Here is an 8394-nt window from a genome sequence, read left to right on the forward strand (position 1 = left end):
GAGATATTTTATCCAATATTATGCTACAATCTAGGAAAATCATATATCCAATGCTTCAATAACTATTCAAAAATAAAGAAGAAGAAAATAAGGTTAGTCTGCTATGACACAGATGAAGTCATGCTGGCTCATTATAACTGAGGATTCCTGTTTGAGACATTTACTAACCCTCTATTTAATGATCCTTTCTGGAATCATCCTAGGAATCAAAAACAGTCAAACTCATTAGCCTAGTTTGTAGGCTCTATTCTTTTCCTTAAAAAAAAAAAAAAAAAATCAGGACCACATTTGGCCTTCGTCAGTCCTGCAATACCTCTCTTATGATCTTTTGAATAACAATGCCAGTGCTCAGTAATCACATCAGCCAGTTCTTTCATTACTATAGGATATAGTGCATCTGGAACAGGTGACTTGAACTCATCAATGGAAGCTCAAGGCTCTCTTTCTATCTATCTAATTCTATCCAATTTGGGATGGGACAGAAGATGTGGAGCTGATCCTCATCAGAAACAGTTTGGTGCTCAATAAATACTTCCTATTTAAGCAAGGGAACTGATAAGAGCAATCATTCATGTCATGAAATAAGGGTGAGTAGAACAGCTGCCCTCAGCTGACATTGCAAGGCTTCAAAAACAGAGCCCAGACGGAATGCAAGGATTCCTCTGTAAGTGTGGGATGTGAATGCAGAGAACGGTCCCACACAATCCACTGCAACTGGGGAGTCAAAGCTCAATCCTTTCCATCTGAGATTGCTTTCAATTTACATTGTCTCCCTCCCCCGAACCTCCAGACAAGCAGGTAGGCAGACAGACAGACAGGCAGGCAGGCAGACACACACACACACACACACACACACACACACACACACACACACACACACACACACACCCCTACATGGCTCTTTTTATGACTCCAGTATTAGACTATGAGCTCCTCTGCCTTTCTTTGTATCCTCAAGGATTAGCACAGTGCTTGGCTCACAATAAATGCTTACAAAATGCTTGCTGAATGACTAACAAACTTCCAAACATCCCCTCAGTATAGTAGTCTGAATTATTGTATAAGAAGTTGGGGAACATCAAGTTAACTATTGGCTCTTTAAAAATGTTTCACTATATTCATGCAAGAGTATTGTTCTGTAAACTTTTAGGCAATGCTATAAACATGAACGGCTACTATCATTCCAGAGGCAGTATGGTATAAAGGGGACCAGCTTTGCAGTCAGGAAGATCTGGATTCAAGTTCGGCCACTGATCTATGCTAGGTATGTGATCAAAGACATGTTGTTTACGTTCTCTCAGTGACTCAACCAATTCTCCAAAGCTATAATTTACAGATGAGTTATCATGCAATAGTTTAGAGTAGGCCTTGGCAAATTATGACCAAACGGCAAAAAAATAACCATTCTTAGCTCTTGGTCCATCGCAAAAGAGGTAAAGAAAATGCCAACAGGGTTGGATTTGGGACTTGGGTCTTAGTTTGCTGACAACTGGTTTAAAGAATCACCAACTAAGAGAAAAAGAGCTCCCTATATCCATGAAATCAGATTTGGATGAAAAGTAAAAAGATACTCCCCAAAAAGTCTTACTACATTATCTCATTGTAGCATGAAAGTGACCTTGAATTCTTCCAGGCTATGGCAGCAGATTAATCAAAACCAGAATGGCATTGTGAATGGGTCCTACAATGGACTATTTTTCTGCCATCTGAGGACTAGCCAAATATGAAAAGGTTCTTCCCTCAAAGGTTGGCTCTCTCTTTGGCTCTCTCTATATATAGTAATGAAATTGTCAGCCATAGCGACTCATGCATTATGACATGCATCAGAGGAGGGGGCACCTAAACCAATAGAATCATGGATCTTTGAAGTACTGAATTATTACTACCATTATTGACAGCTAATATTTTTTATGTCATTGTATTTCCATTACAATCTTTTGGGAATAACATTCTATCTCTAGGTTCGTTTTGTCACCCAACATATGGGTGACATATCAAAATAAAGTTTGACATTTTAAATATTATCCTTTTAAACTATTGGCTTTAACTATTTGAAAATCATCCTATACAGACAGCAGATGACTGAGTATTCAATAAATATTACCACACCTCATCTATCATCATTCATTTGCTCCACAAAATCATGTTGTCAGGCAAAATGATGCTATGGGAAACCGTGCTATGGGGACAGATATGGTATAAATAACTCATGAGACAGATAAAGTTACTGGGGTTTTTCATAACTGTATGGTATAGCTTGATTATAATGTAGTCCTGAAATTACTGCCTGAATCAATCCGATTAGATGCTTACTTGTGCAACACATACCCCAACTAGCACAGATACAATATAAATTAAACAAAAATACTGTTAATTTTTGAAAAGAGGTGGGATTTGGAGGGGAGAAAATAATTTTTTTTTCCTGAATTAATCACATAATTGCCTCAGTTTTACATGAAATTGCCTATCTGATCAACATCTTACCAAAATTACTCTAACTCATTCAACAAATGATGCAAACAAACAAACAAACAAAAAACAATAACAAGTTTGACTAAGCCAAGATTCTTTGTATATCAACAGATACATTTCATTTAGGTACAGTAGACTTGGGCTAAATTTCTACCCAGGTTGATTAGATCAATTGTTCTACGTGAATTGCCTGATTACTTTCACCCAGTGATCAAATTCCTTTTTTTTTCTTCCATTGAAGCTACCCATTTGACAACACTGCCTGAGTTCATTGATTGTTGTGGTAGTGGGTGGAGATAGGAAATCTTTTTAAGATTCCTATATGGCATGCGAAGCTAGGCTGCATAATTTGAAATGACTTTTGAAGGACTTCTCTCAGAGTCTGTCTTTCAGTTTTAATTTGGCTGCACATGTGGTTGAAGGTTGTATGAAATATGTGAAATATTCTCTAATATGTAAAAGATACATAAAAATTGTTATAATAAACTGTTATCACAAATAAGAAAGCTGCATTTGGACTCAAACATCACAGTTTGGATGCACAAATGGAAGAGATAAAAATAGCAGTGATGAGAACAAAGATGTGGAAAATATATAGATTTGTTTGGCTATAGGTGGGGGTGGGGTGGTTTATGTTAGGGATAGCACAAATCTGAGGACAATCAAAGATTAGTTCTCAAGGTATAAGAACGAGGGTAGATATCAAATACATGGGTAAAGGGTTGGCTTCCACTCCATCTCAGTTGATCAATCATTAAACCAACTGCATCAAAAGACAGTTTTAAATATGTAAATATGATAGCTTATGCCTGTGATCTTCTTCAGGAAGTGGAAATTTATTTGACTGGGTTGAGAAAGAAAAAAATGTAGCATACCTATTGGTCCCATAGAACCATCACTTAAATGGTGAATCAGTTAAATAATACAAGACTCTAAGTTTGGGGGCCCCTTTGAACCTATCATAAAAGGCAGTAACGGAATAAGTAAGTGATCCTAAAGAGAGTTTTACCTTCCCTCCCACCCACTGTTAGCCTGATCACTAGAGATACTGGAACAATAGGAAACAATACATCCATCCAAGGATAGAGAGACACACATCAAGGAGAAACATAAATAGACATGGTAAGCCAGCCACCCCAGGGAGGAAGTAACTTCAAGGACCATCATCCCTTGCATGAGGGAAGAATGTTGGCTATGGACTCAAGAAAGGACTTCCAGTAACATGGGCTTGTGAGTTGTCTCCTTATCACGGGTGCTCTCAACATCTATGCCTTACTACTATCATATTCCAAGTTTAAGGCAACTGTTCCTCTAGCCTCAATCAATTGACAAATGCTCACTAAGCTCCTACTTTGTACCAGGTGCTGAGCTAAGTGCTGGGAACAGAAAAAGAGGCAAAAGATAGTTTTTGCCCTAAAAGAGCTTACAATCTAGAGGAGGAGACAACATGCAAACAAATTTATAGAGCAGGCTATATATAGAATGAAAGGAAATAGCTAACAGAAAGAAGATACTAGAATTAAGAAGCATTGGGGAAAGCTTCCAGTAAAAGATGGGATTTTAGTTGGGACTTATAGGAAGTTACAGAGGTAAGTAAGCAGAATAGAGGAGAGAGGGCATTTCAGGCATGGGGGACTTTCAGAGAAAATGCTCAGAGCCAAAAGATGGAGGGTCTTATTTGTGGCACAGTCAGAAGGTCAGTGCCACTGAATTGAAGAGTGTGGGACGGGAAGTAAGGTATAAAAAACCTAGAAAGTGGGTCTAGGTTATGAAGTGCTTTGAATACCAAACAGAGCATTTTATATGTGATCCTGCAGTAGAAAAGGAACTATTCTGTGCAGATTTGTGGGAAAATTATCACAAAATTTTGGGAAGGACATTTTGGATGGCCCCTTGTCACCTTAGTGAATACCCTAATGAAAACTAATTAAACCTAACTGGCAAACTGTTAGTGGGAAGTACACTATTGGGAACTCATGAGTAGTAGGACTAGCAATCTATGCTCTGAAGGGTTACCCTACTTAATAGTATTTAGTAGTGTTATACAACTATCTTCTGGGGTCTCAATTGCCCAGTTCTAGTCTACGCTGAGGGAGTATCCCAGAGGGTTAGGGATGCACATGGAAAATAATTCACAGCTCATCAACAAAGGTTATAATGAGAAAACATCAGAAACAACTGAATTATATGCTTTTTTCCTCTTTCCCCTTTTCTTTCTCTCTACCTCCCTCTTTGTCCCCCCCCCCTTATTTGTTAAAATTATCTACAAACTTCAAGGACATCTTTGATGTGGGTATTAGAAAGGAACAGATGAGTTTTCACAAATGTTAGTCTACTGTGGATTTCACTTCATGATCACCAGCACCCAACAGACTCAGGTATGTAGAGAATGAGAACTACATACTCATTGTGTGTTGACCAACCCTGCCCCAAAAAAGATTTGAATCAGTTGAAAAAAAAAAACAACTTATATTAAAGGATCCACACTCCTTCCCCCAAAGCAGATGTCTCCTATACATAGATCAAAATTACAATGAAAATAAGTGAAATAAAAAAATATGCAAATGTGTCCTGAAAACAGCAGAGCTACTACAACCAAATAGTGGTATCATGCATAAAATTAAAAAAAGAAATACCCCTGAAAGCATGTGGTTATCTTTTATGAGAGAATTACAAAATGGGAAGATGAAAAGAACATTGAGTCAAGTAAGATATTAGATAAAATGTCTCATGAAACTCCTGTATGGAAAATTAAAAGTGGGACAAACAAAAACCTCCGAAATAATAAACATTGAAACAGAAATGATGCACAAAGGTGGGAATTCATTGAAGCCCTTCAGCTTCTGGTCTCTTCTTTAATTTAGAATGTTTATTTTCTTAAAGATTCTTCGAATGTATAAATAGCAGAGAACAGATGGGAATACCACATTGATTAAATAAGCAAACCACCAGATTTGGCTGAGTTATTAGAACACTATAAAGTGAGACAGAAAACATTATTGTTAAGTGCTTGGGGAGCCATTGGCAACCGAGATCCATACATAGAAACAAATACATACATTTACTTCATGTGCAGAATCTCAAAGCAAATAAATCTGTTCCAATATAAAGGAGCCTTCTTGAGTTTTAGGATTTTTTCCTCCTACTCCAGGGTCTCTTTTTCCATATCATCCCAAAGCATTGTTATTGCTGTTTGTTTGTTTGCTAAAAAAAATATTAACCAACTAAATCACTTTTCTTATTTCTGACTTTTACTCTGAATGGCTTCTTTCTTTAAAAATTAAATCCATGCTCAAAAAGAGAGAGAGATGTCACCATGAAGAATATTTAAAAGGAGATGCAACCTGGGCATGGCTCTGAGTCCCCTCCTATAGCTATTGTCATTGATATGAAGAGAGAGGGAAATCCTCTCAAGGCCGCACCTGCATCCACAAGGACCCCGACATACACAGGAGGGTCTGCTGTACAAGTTCTTAGATCTTCTTTTCTAAAAGAAAAGCAACTTTTGAGGGGTCAACAATCTAATCAAGCACAAATATCATTCACTTAGTTCAGGGGAAGAAGTCAGCACCCTGAACTACAAAGAAAATACAGAGAAATCAAAATCAACAGGCAGGGCTTCCAACTATCTGACTATAAGCAAAACGTACATAGTTACCAGAGAAAGAAGCACCAACATCTGAGTTTTCAAAGCCTGAGGGGGAGGGGGGGATCTTTAGTGGTTGGCCAGATTCTCACCTGGCTAAGCAAACACTTCCAATGAGTAAACCCGAAAATAAAACCTCACCTCAGAATATTTATAGACTATTCAGGACCCTCTGACCCAAGGCCATAATAGAAATTAACAAAAGGTATTGAGGCTTATTAATGGGTGGGGAAGATCTTTAACTCCTTCCCACCACCCACCACTAACCTTAAATTACCATTACAACATCACAACCACTGGCTCAGGCTGTATGAGAGCATAAGCTTCAGGCAGAAGAATAAGCACTGAGGTGGTGGAACTTTTGCAGTCAGTCTTGGTGTTTATGTCTTCTGAGACATGAAACAGTGGCCTCTCTGACCAGACACAGTAAACACTGTAGAGGAAAGAAGGGCAGGAGGAGAAGGTCCAGGGGATATGAAGTGAATGACCTCTTCAAAAGTCATAGGTTCAGAGATTTTGGGCAAGAAGGTCTTAGAGGTAGAGTACCACTGGCTCATTCTACACAAAGGGGAACTTGAGACCAAGAGAGAAAAAGCACTTATCTAGGATCCTAGAAGTAGCAGGTGGCAGAGGTAGGCAAATTTTCTGGAAATCAGGTGTCTCTTTCCATGGAGGTGAAGGAGATGTCCCCTGAACCTCCAGAGGATTGACTTAAGTTATAATATTCTAGTATTAAACTCAGAATCCAAAGCAGTGCACACACAATTACTTTCCCTCAAAAGAAGGAATGACTTGATCCTCCTCCCAAGATCATTCAGATGCTGAAGCAGTTCAAAAAGTCAGCCCAATTTAATGATAAATTCCTGACCTGGCTATTTAAAAGGTCTCTTTGGGGATATAGCTGTACCATTTCAGGAGCATTATTTGACTGCTGAATGCAAAGAATATTAAATAATTGCACTGTGGCCACTGTAACAATATGGCTGGTGGTTTTCAGTACCTCAATGGGGCTACAACCTTGAAGATGAAAACAAGTAATGTATGCTTTTCAACCAATGAAGAACATGACATCTTGTGAATGGTTTAAACTGGAGCTATTTCTCTCTCATAACCTGAATTCCTGTAGTATAACTTTACGACAAGATGCATTTTCCAGGTTTGATGATTAATTACGGAAAGGTAAGAATGTATGAACTAAACCCCTGATAATGATAACCTAGAAATAAACAAAATATAGGCCAAAACCTCTTGGGATAGTCAGGCTACTAGTTATACATATCTAACAGTGAGGAGGTGCCACTGGACCCAAGGGGATGGGGCACTGGGTCGACTTCCTCTTTCTAAATAGTCCTTTCTAGTCTAGACCTTACCATAATTTCCATAATAGGTTCACCCCAGGGGAACCTGGCATCGATCCCTGTATTCACACTCTTTGGCTCCTTAAATGTTCACCCCCAGTGCCCTGAGAGCAAACTATTTAGAGATTAGGTTTGGGCTCCTATCTAGGAACTTCACAAAAGAGGGAAGTAAAAAGATGTACACAATATAGACAACACACAGTAAAAAATATCTAGACAATGTATATCAGGTATATAGAAGTATTCCTGTTCTGTACATAAGACATGCTAACATATAAAAAGACTCGCAATGCACACTGAGAAAATAACTTGAGCCAGGACGCAATGACTTAATTTATAACTTCTCTTATATTCTCTCAGGAGACTGAAAGGTAAACTTCATAAGAATGTGGAGCAATCTGTGGGAATGCTCAACAGGGATGCCCACAATTCACCAAGCCTCTGCTCTGTGTAAACAACTCCAGGTTAGCATTTTGCTACACACAGCATTGGAAGTTGTCTTGACTGATGTGTCGTCCTAGCCCTACAGCTGTCAGAGAGGACCAAGGAACCACTCAGGTTTTTGTTTCTCATTTGTATTATACCAAAGTAGTAAGCTTTTTCAGCACTAAGACAGGATATGATCAAAAGCAGCCAGCAAGTCCCTAGTCACCAAGAGACCCGAACCATGAGTCATCATGTTCCTGAAGTCCCTAGAACCTTCCAGGAAAGCTTCGGGAGCAGTTTCCTTGGAATGACCCATAGAAGCCAATTCAATCTCTGCTCCACATCACCAAAACTGCTTTCTTGAAGCTAAAACATATTGTGGTATTTAAAACTGCACCAAAAATAAGCTGTCTAATTAATGGTCCTGACAATGCTCTTCCATAAGATTCATTATGCAGACAATGGACTTGTTGTAATAAAGTTGTTCATTTA

Source organism: Notamacropus eugenii, chromosome X (genome assembly GCF_028372415.1).
Source record: "Notamacropus eugenii isolate mMacEug1 chromosome X, mMacEug1.pri_v2, whole genome shotgun sequence".
Taxonomy (NCBI): domain Eukaryota; kingdom Metazoa; phylum Chordata; class Mammalia; order Diprotodontia; family Macropodidae; genus Notamacropus; species Notamacropus eugenii.